Genomic DNA, 18,593 nt, shown 5'->3' on the forward strand with positions numbered 1-18,593 from the left:
GAAATGTGCTTAAACCAATCATATTCTGAAATGATGTTGACCCACAGCAGCCACGCAGTCTCTTAATGAGTAATTGTGTTTCCTGTAGGCCACGTCATCCAGGCATGAAACTAACAATCGCACACCTCATCAACTCAAGTGTAATTACTGTACAATAAAACGTGCTGTAGGTGTTTGTTTACTTCATTATCTTCTTCACCAAAGCAGTTTGTGAACCCGCCACCATGTGTGCGTAGAAAAATCTACTGTTTGCGCAAATGTACTTTACACTGTGCACTTTAGTTGTTCAGCAAGGTCTCCATAGCTTGACCAATCAACCAATCAGCATTTGAGACGCACATTTGTTTAATTTGAATAACTTGAAACACGTAGCAAAAACTGTCAAAGGTTGCACCGAGCATGTTTACTCAATAATTTGTGTAAAATGGAATATAGAGCTCCCTCACAAGTTTCACACAGAGATCGTGTCATGAGAGAAATTAGCACCACATAAATGATATTAATGTTTCTGCTGTTGTTGCTCCTAAAGGTTTTAGAAATTCTCCAGTAGATTTGAACGGATTGATACTTGATAAAAGCTTTTTTAAATAATCTTTGATCATTTTTTTGGCCATGTGATCGAATTATTTGGACATTATTTTGCAAGGAAAAACAAAATGTAATTTACATTTGTGATAGCTTGATCAAAGATAGTTTTAACAGCTTACACGAAATAGACGACGAGTGTGAGATTGTGTCGTCTGACCTGATTCTTTTTTTAAATGAAATAAATAAAATAATGATCAAATTCAAACACATTGCTAATTAGTGAGATACAGTTGATTCACTAATGGACACTCTATTTGTGTTTAATGGCAATGTTATTTTTGCATTAAAAAAAGCCCCTTTTAGATAACTGTCAGCCCTGAGTGCCACGTTTTGGTTGGTAGTTTATTGGTACTTAACAGAAAAGTTGTATTGAATATGCAGTGAAGCTCACATTCATTGGCAGGTGGCACATTTAGCTTCTCCCACAAAAATAATTTTTTAATCTCAAAGTTGTAGTGATGATTTGCAGGTATTTTTCAAAGAAGTTATGAATCTAGAGTCACCTTAAAACTCATCGCTGTCTTTTAACATTGGGCTTAATTAAAACAAAATCCATCCAAAAGCATTTGAAGTATTTAGAGAGCAGATGAGATGCTTCACTGGTATTTATGATGCTTATTAGAGTCTTTTTCAAAAGCTGCATGTCCAAAACATAAAAGAGCTTCACGGATGCACATGCGCCACATCGGCATAACACTGATCACTCAACAAAAGACACCCTATCTTTGCTTAATGCTTTCTCTTCCATTTGGCAAGGCTCTCTGAGTGTCCAAGAAGTGTTCTTATCCATTTAATATATGCTCACGGTGTATCCTGTCAAATATAGATTTGAATCAATAGCACTCTGGAGTGGCTCGTTAAACTTAAATCAGCTTGGAAGTGGTGCATGCCTGCCTCACAGCTGCTGTCATTAACCACTGCCTTGCAGATTATTGGAGAAACGTCCTTGTGTGAGGCGATTCACCAGTTTACCTGAGGACTGTTAGTTCAAACTTCAATGTATGATGAAACAGCGCTGAGACACGCATCCCATATCCCCACCCTTTAGGTCTTAAAAGACATTTATTGGACCCGCTGTCTGTAAAATCTGCACACATTTGTCATTCAAGCAAATTTCCTACATAGAATCAGGGTTTTTTTTTTTTTTTAATGCATCACCTGACAGCCGTGGATATGAAACCGCAGAGGGAACTGGATTGGACAGTAAACTGTGTTCACCTGCCAGCTCTCTTGTACGAAATCTGTGTAATGTTGGATTGCACATGTGTGTTAACAGCGGGGGTAATAGTGCAGCGAAAACCAGTCGAGTTGACACTTTTCTTACTCTGCATCATGTGAGGAATTAATGCATAGTTTAAAACGTAACCTACATTTATTCTTTTAAATCAAATTGCCTGTTACTACATTTGCAGTAGTAACATCTCCTACATTTGGATAAAAAAGAATAGACCTCAAAGATCAGGTTTATGGTAGACTCCATGACAGTGGGCATAACTAGCAAATGATCACAGTAATGATTGTTACTGTGATCATTACTCGCCCGTGGATCAGAATCAAACACAGGTATGTGGTCAGGCTCGCCCTAGAGGAGGACATAATAGTGATGTAAGGCCATCGCTGTCATGAAATATATGAAATAATATTTTATTCAATATTTTTATTAATCTGAAATCAGTTTATATTTTATGCTGTTACAATATACAACAATAACGATACAGCTATGAAATAATCAAACTATACAGACTACACAGCCGTGATGCATTCAGGGTTTTCTCATAACAAACTAGAGGACAGTTCAACTTGAGCTCATCTGAAGTGCCGCTAAATAATGTTTAATAGTCTTTCCTCTCAGTGATTAAGCTCTATATTTACATTCATCCAATTTACATTCAGCTATTAAACATTTCTCTTTCACCGTTTAGCTTACCTTACACCTGCCACACCATCTGCACCATCTAACTGACAAAAGGGAGGGTTATAGCTGCGAAGTCACATTTGAAGAAACCTATCAGCAGTTCAATGGGAGAGTAAAATATCCAATATTTGCAAGTTGCTACATTTAGATTTCACAGTAGCAGCAAAAACATATTTTAATCATTGAAGGAATTATTAAGGTTGACCATTTGTTCAAATATTTAAAAATCACTACACCAGTCACTGTTGAAGATTGATGTAGTGATGACTTTGAAGATCCCTGGCTAGCCCTGAGGCCCAGTTTAACCTCAGGAGATAATGACAGCCCTAAGTGGACTCCCGAATGAACACAGATTTGGATCCACAGCTCTCCAAGACAGTTTCAACCACAACTGAACCTCAGTTTGTTTTAGATGTTTGATCTTTACTCACATAACCGTTAGTAACATGCCCCCAATCTGTTATTAACTGGCTAAAACACACAGCACAAAACCAGCAATGTGGCTATTAAAACTGAGTTTTGTCCTGGTGTTTCTTTTCCTGTTTGTTCCTCTCTGTTTTCCAACTCCATGAATATGTAACAAATGTAAAAAAAAGTCATCTACTCTCCTGTAAAGAGTTTAGGCCTTCGCACAGCCACGCCTTGCAGGAAAGGGTTAACTGCAGCAGCAACAATAATGAGAGCGCAGTGAGACGTGTGAAGTAATTAGTCAGTCTGCTCTCCAATATTTACCCAGTTAATTATTTGTGAGTATTACTCTTGTCTTCCCTTCAGATGGCTGCCTGTGTTGTTTTTTCCACACCATTTGTCACTGTCCACCTCTTGTGGGTTCTCATCCCCGCTTCCTGTCGTTTTCCTCTTTCTTTTTTTTCCTCCGTCCCTTCATGTGCTGCGGCAGGAGAGTGGCATTTCGGTGAACCCTTGCCAGCGGAGGTGTTAGACTGCTGTCCCTAGTTGTGTGAGGTCAGCTATGATTATTTATTCATCTGTCTGTTTGTTTAACGTTAGTAGCATGATGTGAAAATGGTTGCTACCTTTCCAGAGTGGTGCACACCATAAAAAGGTCAGGGTGAGGATAGATGGGTTCAAAAGCGATTGTGAGTAAAGAGCCTTTGAGTCACGTCAGGGAGGAGAGGATTTTTCAAGTTTAAAGGTCAAACTTGGCTACAGCAAATTCTGTATATGCTTGGAGATGCATAATTGAGCTTGAAACGTCCTCTTAAAGTAGTTACCACAGGCTTGTGGCGAGTGGGTGCTTGCGCTACACCTTTAAATTTGTAGCTGTCCACCAGCTGTTATAAGCAACCTTAATGGAAACAGTACAGAGCTGACAGAAATCTATTACGACTGTCGTTGTTAAATGAATGTTTCACATGTGGAGGAAATATGTCTGTGGCTGATGCAGGCGGGGGAGGGGTCAAAGGAGAGGGGAGCAGGGTGGGCTTTGGTTGGTTGAAAGAGAGACAAAACAGTAATTATTTCATTACGTTACGGCATTACAGAAATAATATTAGAGTTGTGCAGCACGCTTATCTGTGGAACAAATGAGCTCTCCCCTAGGAGAGCAGACTGCAACACTGAGCCTAAGGTAGGGTTGCATCGCTGTCCTTCTTCCTCTCCCTCTCGTACACATCTTCTTTCCCCTTTCTCAACAACCTTTTTAATATTCTCATTCACAGCACATGCAATTATTTTAAAAATAAATTTAGCACAGATAAAAAAAAAAAAAAATCGAGCCTCATGGGTGACGCAAATGACTTCCTTGTTTTTATTAGAAGACAAGGTGTTTATTAGGAGCCTTGTTGGCTTATTGCAGGAGGTTTCTGAGTTTGAGTAATTGTCCAATTAGGTGTAATTTCAGTATTGGTGCTAACCCAGGCGATTGTGCTGTAAGAGGAAGACTACCACCGGGACACACATTAATGAATCCCACAGAGACCTGTCTACCTTTAAGAAAGAGAGACTGTGTCTGCTTCTGTTTCGCCTTCCCAAATCTTTTTAACGAGGCATTATAACTGGGATTTACAATTGAGACAAGGCACTGCTTCTCCCTCCCCCACTTCATTGTTCGTTATTCTTCAACGTCTGTGCACTGGGTTACAAAAATAATTTATCATTCATGTTATTTCAGTTCTCTGAGCAATTGCCTCTTATTCAAACAGAAAGGTTACCTTAATTGTTATGTAGCTCAGCTATTTATGCCCTGGCATAAAAATGCATGTTTGCTGCTTCATGGAAAGGTCACTCATTACAACCCAAATAACTTTTTTTCTGTCGGTGTTTGCCGGCTACTTTACAACGGGAGATAGAGGAAGGTTTTAGAGAAGACTCCAGAGGCTTCCAGATGTTGTCCCCCCCCCCCCCCCCCCCCCTCCCCCTCCCCCTCCAACATGATGTGATGAACTTATTCTTTCTTTGTCTGTTGTGGGGGGGGGTTAGAGCAAATAACTCTCTTCACTTTAGTTTCCAGTTTCAAACAACAGCTCTACCTTTTGGAAAGCACGCTTTTTCTTTTTTGCTGGGAGTTAAATGAGAAGGCGGTTAGCATTCTCAACCAACGCTATTAAGTATGAAGCTACAGCTAGGGCACAGAAATAACTACACTATAGACTGTGTATAAAAGATGCACGTAGCCCTCGGTGAATGGACTTGCATTTTTTATTCATTTATTTTTAAGGTAGAAATGTTTCTATTTGGCTGAAAGTTTGGAGTGCTAGTCAGCTTGATTAAAAAACAAAATAAAAACATTTTACTACCAGGCTCTCAAAATATAATTGTGCTTTAAAGTTTGACATTTTATTTTAATTTGTGGCGTAAGCCCCAAGTGGCCATTTGAGGAATTGCAGCTTAATCTTTTTTTCTTTTTTTTTCTGTCTGTTCAAAGGTTGAAAAAAGTACCTACTTCTATAGAAATGAATGGACTAGAGATAATTATACATGATTATTTTGCAACATACAGTAATTGGATCCGATACATTGTGGCGTAAAAGCAGAAACATGGAAATACCCAACGTCGGCAAAATACTTGAGTAAATGTACTCAGTTACTTTCCTGCTCCTACCCATGATCTCATCTAATGATGCTGGAGATTGTAAGATTAACAGTACTGTTTTTTAGATGTTGCTTCCTTTCACACTAGTGATTGTTTCCCCCTAATATTAACTAGAGATGGCACGATACCACTTTTTTATGTCCGATACCGATATCATAAATTTGGATATCTGCCGATACCGATATGAATCCGATATAGTGTTTTTTAATCAACAAAACTGTTTTTTAAATATCTTGCTGCATTTTGTATAAGTTCATACTCAAGTTTAAAACAACAACTACACTAAAGCTATTCTGTTATACCTGTATCCAAAAAAAATATTTCATAGTTCAGCAATACTGATCAATCTAATAAACTTAAACCTACACCATCCTCCCTATTCTGGTATTTTAAAGAGTACTTAGCATATATATTAAGCAACCTAACTAATAGGGTTCCAACTCCCAGCAACAACAAAAATAAATAAATAAAAAATAGGGAACCACCCCTCACGCTCCACCTCATGATGCTTAATCGACGTAATCAACCTTAATTTGATGCAGTGTGAAAAAAAATGCACAGAAATCAATTATTTTTCAAGAAATATTAAATAGATTCAACATCTTTCTTCAACAAAATTGCAGACTGCACAGATGGTACCTTCTCAAAGGAAAAAGTACTATAGCTTACTAGGGTATATATATATATATATTAGACTTAATAGTTACTATATACAGTAATGGACTTCTATTCATTTTGCATCAAATTAAAACTTTGGCTGTCAGATAATTATTTATTAAAAGCTAGACATTTTAAATGAGAATAAGAAAGAAAAGTATGTCTTTGTGCCCCCTTTTCCCTGTTAATGCCCTATCGGCCCCCCTGGCTAAACTTTGCTAGATCCGCCCCTGCACAGTTACCAGCCGTCAGCTACGTAGAAAAAGATCCTCGAGTAGAAAGTAATATTAAATACATTCTAACAACAGCTTATCAAGCTTAAACGTGCTGCTGTTGTTCAGCCGCTGGTTTCCTCTTTCTGGTGCAAAGTGGGCCAAAAGCAAACAAGAGAGATGTACTCCCGACAGAAAAGCCGATCAGCTGATCGTTAAGCAGTTTCATGATTGAAGTAGCAGCAAGAAGAGGCAGTCGTTTGTTAAGCTTAACGCAGGAATGCTTTACAAACATTCAGAGATGGACTTACACACTTGCTTTACTTCTCTCGGGGATAACTTTGTCGGAGATGAAATGCCAGGTTGCTAGCGAAGCTCCACATGCTATCCAGACCACGACAGGTCCCGCATGCCACAGCCGCTCTATCACGTGATGCATACTGCTCCGACGTGCTAACGTTCTGAGGTGAGTTACGGCGTGTTGCAAGTTTTGTGAGGTGCTTTCGTGATATTTAATGGATCGGATTACATTTTTTATTTTTCTCCGATATCCGATCCAGTAATTTAGGTCAGTATCGGACCGATACCGATACGTAATATCGGATCGGTCCATCTCTAATATTAACCTAAGCTTGCCTTAAAAAGCCAAACTACTACAAGAAAATTGCAGCTTTTTATTAACATTTGGAAATATTTGTAGATAAAATAATCTTCCCTACAAGATGAATTATATAGTGTGGTGTCCTCTGTATTTTTTTTTAAATTATATATATATATATATATATATATATATATATATATATATATATATATATTTACATTTGGTTAATTTACCACTTAGCATAAAAACAGCATGTCCTTGGCAATGAATGCTGCTTTTCGTGAGGATGTGATAAACATGTATCTGAATGGACAAATGCACAGAAATAAGACTGAAAAGGATGAAAAAGGGAAGACAGTGTTAGTTTGAGAACTGGGAGAATCTGTAATGGACACAAAGAGACTGAAATATTAATAAGGGTGAGGGCTGTGATGTTTAAACTTCTGGACAACATCCTCCTGCATTTGTTTGCCGGCTTTCTTTTTGTGGACAAATAGCTGTTGGGTTGGTCTAAAAAATTCAGCGCTCTGTATAATGCACAAAGGGCTGGCACACAAGCAAAATAAATAGGTGACTCTATCATCAAGGGCTTGGCCTTCACATATGTCCACACTTGCTTTTTTTGTTTTTTACCACTCTGCTGTCACATCTGTACGAGCCAAATGTTCCAGCAGGGTTTGAGATGAAAAAAGAACTACACACTACGACAGTCTTCATTAGCTCAGAGATCAGTGCAACAGACATGGCCTCACACCACCTGACCCACAGGCTTATAGTGCACACAGGCGCAGAGTGGACATCATGCAAGCCCACTTGCTTCCAGCCAGCGGGGAGATAAATCACTAAGCTGCTCATATGGATGCCAGCAGCATCAGGAGAAATGTGTCTGAAGCTCACATCTAGTTTGGGTTCATGTCAAGGTTGCATTACACCCACCCGCCCACCACCGACACCAACACCACCCTCTCTTTTTCTCTCTGCTTCATCCCTTCTCACATTAGAGCCTCTCACAGTCTCACCACAACTACTGACACCACCACCAACACATCACATCCTAGCAGCAGCTACCCTCTGCTCATCTTCACGCTAAACCTTGTCCTTCTTTCAGGCTTACGTCTCAACACTCCCTCAGAAATAAGCCATTTCAAAAAGATTCATGAGCAGCTGGAGCCGCCATGCTGTATAACTGCAGCCATCACAGGCTTCTTCGCTGATACAGCCTGACGTCTCAAAAGGCTCCGGGATTCAAAACAAAATCAGGTTTCCTGATCCAGCGACAAACTGAGCTATTGGGAAGGCGCTTTTGCTAAGACTCTTTGTGACATGATGATTGGGAGACAGGCTCAAATTCCCTATGAATATGTATGCAACTGTTTATGCCTCTGGGAGGAAGAAAAAAAAAATCAAGCACGTACTTGACTGGTAAATATTTGTAAAAAATCTTGAAATGCTTTTGGCAAGGTAGGCTATATATCTGTTTTGTTAGGGGTAGATTATTTCTTTCCAGTGTGTGGGCTTGGACTGTCAGTTCATACTATCTTAAAAAGGATTATCTGATGCACCTAAGTCTGATTTCAATTTGAATAGGTGTGAATTTATTTTGCAGTGCTCAATATCACATACAAATAAGTCCCCCATAATCCAATTCCACCCTCATTCCCCCCCCCCCCCCCCCCCCCCCCCCCCAACACCATAAAAAAAGGATGAAATAAGAATCTCATTATACTGTCCTGCTTTATGTTGGCTTGTTCCCTCACAAACAATCTTCTGAATTCAATATCAGCGTGTTTGCTCGCAGCTCTTGAATGGACACCAATGTACGTGAACGACAGGTGATATTTTTCTAATTTCATAAGATTCAGGTACAGAAATTCATCTCCGAGCATTAATTCATTTTGAAATACCTGCACCCCATGCCTTATTTACTGCCCCTGTGAAACTGAATTCATAGTGATTGAATGTGGTGCTATGAAATTAGATTGCATTGTGTGTGTCTCTGGCTAATAATTCCAGATGGGATAGCGCCTCACTCTGCTTGACATGATGCACCCAGAAAGAAATATGAAAGCAGAGAGGGAAAGTTGAGGTTGCTTAGGTTCGTTCGGCCTTGGAAGCACAATGAATCAAGCTTTGCTAAACCTTGGGAGTGGTGAGGACCAGTGTAATTTGCTGTGAGAAGTGTTCTCAGAGGAGGTATGTGTGGTGCTCGTGGCCCCAGGAAGAGGCCTGGCCTCTTTCGTGAGTACGGTGTGATGTGGTGATAAGATGAGGTGTCCTGTTTAAGAGCTTGATTAATGATGTGGCATGAGATGGCCTCTAAGCATCAGATACTGTTTGGCTTTTCTGAAGCACACTTGTGTTTAGGCAGGGGGAGAGCTCCCGGGGTGCTCCACTTCATCTTTGCCCAAACCTCAAATTACCAACAGTGCTGTCAACACAGCTCATCTTTACTCGAGGCGTAATGGCGAAGATCACAATCAATTTTCACAAGTCCATCGGAGCAGGCTCCTTCATTATGTTTAAAAACCATTCACACTGATTGATCCACGATGAGTGCATGGTATTGATAAATAATTAAAAAGCTCTCAGTTTAATTTGGGGGTAAGTAGCGGACGGAGAGCGTAGGATGGGGGTTGGGCTGGAGTTGTGTTAGGCACTGGACTCTCAGTTGGTGTAATGAAGCCTGTTCCCCTGCTGTGGCACGCCCAGCCGCAGCTCCCCGTCTACCTCCCCACTTTGTCACAGTAGGCGCACAACCAGATGGATTTGTCTGCCATATTCACAGCAATCAATGCAATTTGGCTTGAAAGAAAATCAATAAGATGTGTCCACTTATGCTCAGAGTGTTCGGAGAAGATCCTTAGTTGGGACAAAGCAGAAAAACCAACATTTGAGATTTCCATTGTTCTTTGAAATGTCCTTTTGATGATGGGGAAACTCTGGATTTTCTTTTATTAGTATTTTTATTAAAGGCATACATCTCACAGTAACACAACTACAAGAAGAGACCGCTACCACTGTTATGCAAATTCACCAGACCTACCTTTAAGTACATTTCACACTGATTAAAACTGATTTGCTCACTTTTTGAACTATGTTTAAAGTCCATAAAACCAAACATGTTAAACTTTTTGTTTTTCAGGAAACCTTCCTAAAGCCCCCAACCAATACCACACCCCGACTTAAATCTATTGCTGTATGCTTAAGTGCAATCACAGACAGATTACTTTATAAAGTTATGATGAACCACAGTCAATTTTTGTTTTCCCACTTAAAAAATGTGTCATTAAGCAGACAAATTGAAAAAAGATCAGTTTAAAATTCACTTAAATTCAATTTTATTTATATAGTGCCAGATCGCCACAACAGTTGCCCAAAGGCTCTTTACACTGTAAGGTAAAGACCCTACAGTAATAGAGAGAACAGCCCAACAATGAAGTGACCCTCTCTCAGTAAGCACTTGGCGACAGTGGGAAGGAAAAACTCCCTTTTAACTGGAAGAAACCTCCAGCAGAACCAGGCTCAGGGAAGGGCGGCTGTCTGCTGCGACCGGCTGGTGGCGAGGAGAAGATGATTATGATGATAATGTATAAACACATGGTGATTAAAGAAAGCAGAGACGGTGTCTGTCTCCCAAATCCTAACTGGAAGCTGGTTCTGCAGAAGAGTGACCTGATCGAGGCTCTGCCTCCCGTTCTACTTTTAAATATCCAGGAACCACAAGTAAGCCTGCAGTCTGAAAGCAAAGTGCTCTACCGGGTTAATATGGTGCTATGGGGACTTTAGGATAAGATGGGGCCTGATTATTCCAATTGATCCTTCTAAGTTAACTTTAATAACCACTTCTTCCAAACCATCAACGGGCCTGTTAGATCTCATTCCTTCAAGACTGCTCAAAGAAGTCCTAACATTAATTCATACTTCAATCTTAAACATGATCAGTCTATCTCTGTTAATGGGCTATGTGCCACAGGTCTTTAAAGGTGGCAGTAATTCAACCATTACTTAAAAGCCATCACTTGATCCAGCTGTCTTAGCTAATTATAGGCCAACCTCCAACCTTCATCTCAGAAACTTCATCTTTTATCTCAGAAACTCTTGAAAGAGTAGTTACAAACAAAATAAATCTCTGTAGAAACTTTTTCAGCCTTTTCCTGTAACGGATTAGCAATGGGTCTTGCTGTCATCATTTACTGGTAAATATTACCTAAGACTGGTCTCCTGCTTTAACTCAAACTCATTGTCAATGTGGCTGATGACCTGCCTGACATGTTAATTGTTAACTTGTCAGGTCTACACTGTTATAAAACTCCTTTAAATGTTCATGTGGACTTCACATAGATGTTTGAGTCCTTGCTGCCTTCTTTACAGTACTTTACAGTAGTGCGGCACATGCATTTATGGCATGGCCTCACTTTGCCATGTAACATTTTACACTGTTTGTTCAGTTTACTGTTTTCTGAAAGCGTGATCTCTAGTCAGACAGTCCTTATGGCACAAAAAGGTTGGTGAAAGAGGAGATGCAAACGTAAATGTTTCCTGGCTCAAAATATGGCTTTGTTCCTCAGCTTTGAGGGCTTGTCCACTAACGCGCTGGAGATTTCTAAGCATGTCTACTTTTAGCAGTTATTTATCAGCAGGGTCTCTCTGTGGTCAGTTTTTGCACATGGATGAAGAATAATCAGGATCATATCAACTTTGTGTCAAAATTAAGCACCGAGAAAAACTGGAAGAGAGATGGAGATTTAAGATCTCCAACTTTTTGTCATGGGCCGTGGTGCGCGGGCACGAAAGGATCCAGGCGCAGACTCCGAGCTAACAGAAAGACACTTTATTGAAACAACGAAAGGCGATCCGGGGAAATTAGAGAGCAAAACAGAAACTAAAAACCCGGGGAAACAATGACACGAGGAAGCCGGGATCGGGACGGCGGGGGGCTGCAATAGAAAGGGGAGATGATTACTAGGGAGCCAGGAAGCGGGGAAAACATATCAGGACTGAGTTAGAGTAGGGGCTTACGATAGAACGGGACCGTGGGAGCTCGGGAGGGAAGTGTGGCAGTCCGTGGGGGCAGGAAGTCCGTGGGAATGGCGAGTGGGCCAGGTGAGCACCGCGAGATCCAGTTGAGCTGGAGGACAGGCAGGTAGCAGACGCCGAGTAGAAACCTGGACAGAAGTAGGCAGGTTAAACAAAGTTCCAAGCAGAAAAGAATGCACACTTTTCGTGGAAGTCTGGTTACCACTGTGGGGATGACTAACGGACTGGCGTGGAGCATCCGTCAGCGCCGGATTAAGTGGATCTCCGTGTAATCACCGTGATGGAGAGCAGGTGTGCTGGTGATGGCCCAGCCCGGGGGTGTGGCTACCCGAGCATCACGCATTCCACAGACACAGGACCACGGACCATGACACTTTTCCCCCCATAGAGATGACAGATGACTCCTCTGCACCTGTAATGACGAGTTTTGACATGTTAGTATATATCCGTAAAAAGCCCAGATCCTATTCTAATGGTTTAACGAACCCGAGAAAAGGATTTCAGCTTCTCCAAGGGTATCCCTGGTAGGCTGATAACCCTCACTAACGTCTGTTGCACACCCAGCAACTATGTTCTGGAAGCAGGCCGAAATATGACAGAAACCTCTAAACAAGGGTTATTCCTAGTAGGCCTTCAAAGGGGGAAGGAGTTAAACACGTGGTCTGCTTAGATATTAATCAGAAGAAAATGTCATCTACAATAATTTAAAAATAAATCTGGCTTCAACCAATGCACAGTACCCTACTACTGGGAGGGTTAAAATGAAAGAAAAGCCAATGTGGTGTTTGTGTGCTTGAGCATTTAAGAGGTGTCAGCTTCAATACATCCCGGCACTGATACTTAAAAACTTAAAAGACCATTACTGGACAGCTGAACACAATTCTTCCCAAAAAATAGTTGATGAAGGTGTTAAAGAGCACTTTCTAACACCTGACTCAGAAATAGATGTTCAATTAGATTGAGATTTGGCGACTGCAAAGATTATTTTCATGTGATTTATATCATTTTCATGCTCATGAAACTGTTCAGTGACCCCTCTTTCTATATGGATAGAAGCATCGTCGTCCAAGAAGAAACCACACAAAAAAGTATAAAAATGATCATTCAGATTAACTTTGCATTGATTTTCAGTGATAAGTGGACCTAACTTGTGTCAGACAAATGTCTCCTGAAGGATAACAGACCAAGTGGATTCCCTTAATATCTGGGTGAAGTTTTGTTGCCCGTTTGTTATCCAATTTAAAAAGCTTCCAGAAACTTGATGAAACGCGTACAAATTGTGTTAATTTTGATGGTATTGTGTCGATTGATATTTGTTAAGCATTTCTGGAGATGAGCGAGTGTGAAATCTTGGAAAGGAGAAAATGTTGCACTCTGGGGTTCTTCGGCTCATGGGGAGGGTTTTTAATGCTCAACCCAACAAATCCTCCATGCCCCCCCCTTACTGCTATTGCCACCTGGCTAAACCAGTTAACACTGCAGGCTTGAGGTCATGGCTCAGTGACCCTGGTGCAGGCAGCTCCTAGAGGTGTGACATGAGGCCTCTTGTGGTGTCTGTCCCCCAGCCTCGTTAAATATCACTACAGGCCAGTCATGGACTCACACCTCAGCTGAAGAGTTTGATGACTGTAAATTCAGAAACAAAGCAAGGTCAACTCCAGATGGCAACACAATAACAGGGCTATACAGTCAAACTGGATAACTAAACTTGTTGTTAGCCTGCGTGTGCTGATGCACACGAGGTCTTACAGTTGCCATTCTGACAACTGAAAACACATGAAAAAAAAGATTATGCTGTGTCACACTTTTTAGTGCTGATATCTGTCTAATTGATGACTTTGTGCCACATCAATCCATTATGCATAATTTAACATGGATCAAGTCCCCCATTAACATAATCACCCATTGGATATTCTGCATAGTGTGACACACAGTAGTGAAGAGCAGAACACCAGCCTGAGAAGGAGTGACAGGGGAGATGCACCCCGCATGAGTTGGCAAACACAGCCTCACTTTCCTTCACTTTCACCCATTCTGAAACACACACACACACACACACACACACACACACACACACACACACACACACACACACACACACACACACACACACACACACAGTACAGCCTGGGATGGGGCTGATGTTAAGATGTCAGATCCTTATTCGCTTTAAGCGAATAGTGGGAGTCCAGTCTGAGCATTCTGTGTTTATGCGGAGCTACATTTGAATAAACAGCCACACACACACACACACACACACACACACACACACACACACACACACACACACACACACACACACACTGAACAGCTTGGAGAGTGAGGGGTGTAGAGCTGCCTGCTTAGACGTTGCCGTTTGCAATCACTAAGCAGCTTTAGTGTCTCCTACCACAGTCCTGATTTAAAATTCATAAATGCTAATCCTTCATAATTTACAGTTTAAAAAGCAGCCCTGCTCACAGGCCCTGTGGCCACAGCTCTGTCAGAGTAATTATACCAAGGAGCTGGGAATGGACTACTAGCAGAGACTTTCAACAGTCAAGGAAATCCCCCTCACTGGCACCAGACCCAATTACTCCAAATACCTAAACAGATTAGCAAGTCATTTTCCAGTTCAATCTGGACATAGGTGCCAAATCAGTGTTATACTTTAGTCAGGTGGGTAAATAGCATTAAAGTTGGGACATGCCTGTTTCTTATTACTGGGGACCATATGCCGAATAATTTTATTAGCCATTTCATTAAATTTGGCCTCAGCGATTGTCTTTTACAAGGTTACCAGCCTGCCTCTCTTCCTCTGGTGTCAGAGGGTGATTTGCTGCCCCCTTACTGCTCGCCGACATCGCAGCGTGCACTTGTATAAACTGTATATGTGAGTGTGTTTGTGTGCGAGCGTCACCGATGAATGGACGCCTCTATTTGGTGAGGTGCCAATTTCTAAACCAAATTCTTTGTCCTTGCAAGGACAAAATGCATTAGTTTAGATGTAGATTATCTGTGATTCTTTCATCCAAGGTCACTAATAGAAAGCCATTATCAAATTGGTCTGATTTCAGCGTAATGGTCCACAATGACACCACAAAACCATTAAAGGTCCTATGAAAGGGCCCTGCTTTACATGTAGAAGCTCTCAGTGCAAAATGGCTTACCATCCTTTTAAATGCATAATTTAGTAGCTATCTCAAATATTGATTCATCTCTCATCCTGGTATACTGTACAACGGTGAAAGAAGTACAGACATATATAAAACAAAGGGGTGTTTAGCCATTTGTGGCTACAGTGTTCAACAACCCAGCAGATTACATTTACTCCTACAACGAGGAGAGATACACAAAGCAGGATTTAATTTTACATGACATCAACTGCCTAGATATTGAGTTGTGGGATAGATGCATTTTATTAGCTGTTATTATTATCTTATTCCTTACACAGTCAGCTTGTATAAGTGCATATTTTGATGGCAACTTATTTTCTCCGCTAATAAATTCAATGTTTTTTCTACGAAATGTCATAAAATGCAGACAAATGCCTTTTATCCTTTCTCAGAGCCTGAGGTGATGCATTCAAATTTGTCCAGTAAAAAAACCTGAAGATAATTTAATTACTGTCAACTCTGACCACAAAAGACATTAAACTGTCACATCTGAGAAGATGAAAAAGATTTTTTTTTTTTTTTACATTGACTGATCCTCAAAATTGTTGCTGGTTAATTTTCAGTTCATAAACCCATCGGGTAATTGATTAATAGCTGCGATACACAAAAACTGACATATAATGTGCTCACTATTTCATTCTCAGCTCTTAATTTCCGACTGCAATTTTTTCGTGACAATTTCTTCTTTAAACCTGTCAGATATTTCTTTGTCCTTTTATGATGGGCGTAACTGCAGATGGTGCCTGGGCACTATATCACAGTGACTCTCATCTCTAAGTCAAAGAAATCAGGATTCTATTACAGCAGATTAGGACAAGCAGACTGGACATCATGTCACAAAACCCAAGCTTTAAAATGTCTCTGTTTTTTTTCCATGTAACCATCAGCCATCAACACTGACTCACCCAGCGCACATATGTCTCTTCCTTTTCTTTAGCACTCTATAACTCTAGATACAGGGCCACGAAAAACTTCTCAGTTGTTGTTTTTGCATTTTTGAAATACAAAAAAACTCAAATATTAATATTAGACCAATATAACCTGAGTAAATACAAAATGCAGATTTTAAATTATTTTATTGATCATGGGGGGGGGAAAAAGTAATCCAAACCTTTTGGTTTTCTCCATTTTTGGATAATGGCTCTCACTGTGGTTCACTGGGGTCCCAAAGTCTTTCCAGATGCATAGGTCTCAGCTGTTTCTTTAAATCATGTCATGATGTTTTGCCTTGTGAGATCTTTTAGCCTATTCCTTTTTCACTTTGTCAGACAGCTTCTGTGTAAGTGATTTCTTGATTCAACAGGTCTGGCAGGAATCAGGCTCCGGATTTCAAAAAGAGAAATGTGGTTATTCACAGTTAATTCATCAGTTAGGTCTGGAGAGCTTTTTTTCACCCTTAATAAATGAAATCATAATTTAAAAACAACATCTTGCATTTACTTGGGTTATCTTTGTCTTTTAGTGGTATAAAATTAGTTTGGTGATCTGAAACAAGTGTGACTAATATGCAAAAAATAAGCAAGGAATGTCTTTGCATCAGGTAGGGGGTGAAGTTTTTGTATGGTGATGGCATCATGCTTGAGATTACAGTATTACACTTTGGTTTACATGCTCTTCACAAGGCTTATGGACATACGCTAAAAGCATTTTTAAAATGCAACAATAACTTTATTAATCTCTTGTGGTGGATTAGGAGGAGCGATGTTTGAATGAGAGATGATGATATGAAGTAGCAGTGAAATAACAGGGTTTGTATTTCATCTTCATTGTTGATTATTTAAATTTGAAAATTATTTCAGAGATAGACAACAGAGCTAATATATGAAGAAGCTGCTCTTTCACCCTTTTCTTGCTTCGCAGCAAATTGCATATTACTGTTATAATGATTAGTTATTTGCTTTTGAGCACAGTGGATTTACTGCATCAATGATCAATGGGGTGTTTAGATATCACCTTACTCAGGCTGGCTCACCATGGTAACAGACGCTACATGTTTAACCTGCTTTCAGGCGGGTTAATTTTAGAGTGGTAGATTAAACTTGTTGGAAACAAGGGAGTCACCCTCTCAACAGATGGACGAATTCATGCAATGAGAATTTTAAGCCGCTGCACTAAAAATATTTGAAAAAATAAAATAAACCTGCAAAGACTTGCCAGGGAAGTTTTCATACACACATCCACAGCTCTTCTTGTATGCTTGTGCAAATGTGTAGTCGTAGCATTGCAGAAGAAATCCCTCCACTCTACACCACATACAGCCTAACTGTATGCTACCTGTGCAGCGCCAGAAAATAAAGTTAGTGATATACTTGCATTTATACCACACTTTCTACAGGGAGTGCAGAATTATTAGGCAAGTTGTATTTTTGAGGAATAATTTTATTATTGGACAACAACCATGTTCTCAATGAACCCAAAAAACTCATTAATATCAAAGCTGAATGTTTTTGGAAGTAGTTTTTAGTTTTAGCTATTTTAGGGGGATATCTGTGTGTGCAGGTGACTATTACTGTGCATAATTATTAGGCAACTTAACAAAAAACAAATATATACCCATTACAATTATTTATTTTTACCAGTGAAACCAATATAACATCTCCACATTCACAAATATACATTTCTGACATTCAAAAACAAAACAAAAACAAATCAGCGACCAATATAGCCACCTTTCTTTGCAAGGACACTCAAAAGCCTGCCATCCATGGATTCTGTCAGTGTTTTGATCTGTTCACCATCAACATTGCGTGCAGCAGCAACCACAGCCTCCCAGACACTGTTCAGAGAGGTGTACTGTTTTCCCTCCTTGTAAATCTCACATTTGATGATGGACCACAGGTTCTCAATGGGGTTCAGATCAGGTGAACAAGGTGGCCATGTCATTAGTTTTTCTTCTTTTATACCCTTTCTTGCCAGCCACGCTGTGGAGTACTTGGACGCGTGTGATGGAGCATTGTCCTGCATGAAAATCATGTTTTTCTTGAAGGATGCAGACTTCTTCCTGTACCACTGCTTGAAAAAGGTGTCTTCCAGAAACTGGCAGTAGGACTGGGAGTTGAGCTTGACTCCATCCTCAACCCGAAAAGGCCCCACAAGCTCATCTTTGATGATACCAGCCCAAACCAGTACTCCACCTCCACCTTGCTGGCGTCTGAGTCGGACTGGAGCTCTCTGCCCTTTACCAATCCAGCCACGGGCCCATCCATCTGGCCCATCAAGACTCACTCTCATTTCATCAGTCCATAAAACCTTAGAAAAACCAGTCTTGAGATATTTCTTGGCCCAGTCTTGACGTTTCAGCTTGTGTGTCTTGTTCAGTGGTGGTCGTCTTTCAGCCTTTCTTACCTTGGCCATGTCTCTGAGTATTGCACACCTT

At 40.4% G+C, this 18,593-nt stretch overlaps 1 long non-coding RNA gene across 1 annotated transcript in view; it reads right to left on the reverse strand.

Annotated features, from left to right (window-relative positions):
* Positions 1-12,439: 12,439 nt before the first annotated feature.
* LOC143418364 (uncharacterized) overlaps positions 12,440-18,593 on the reverse strand; it is a 140,484-nt gene continuing 134,330 nt past the window's right edge. The window contains exon 3 of the long non-coding RNA XR_013098340.1: positions 12,440-12,474. This is a non-coding gene — a long non-coding RNA (uncharacterized LOC143418364). The remainder of the gene's footprint in view (positions 12,475-18,593) is intronic.

The sequence above is a fragment of the Maylandia zebra genome, linkage group LG1 (genome assembly GCF_041146795.1).
Source record: "Maylandia zebra isolate NMK-2024a linkage group LG1, Mzebra_GT3a, whole genome shotgun sequence".
Lineage (NCBI taxonomy): Eukaryota > Metazoa > Chordata > Actinopteri > Cichliformes > Cichlidae > Maylandia > Maylandia zebra.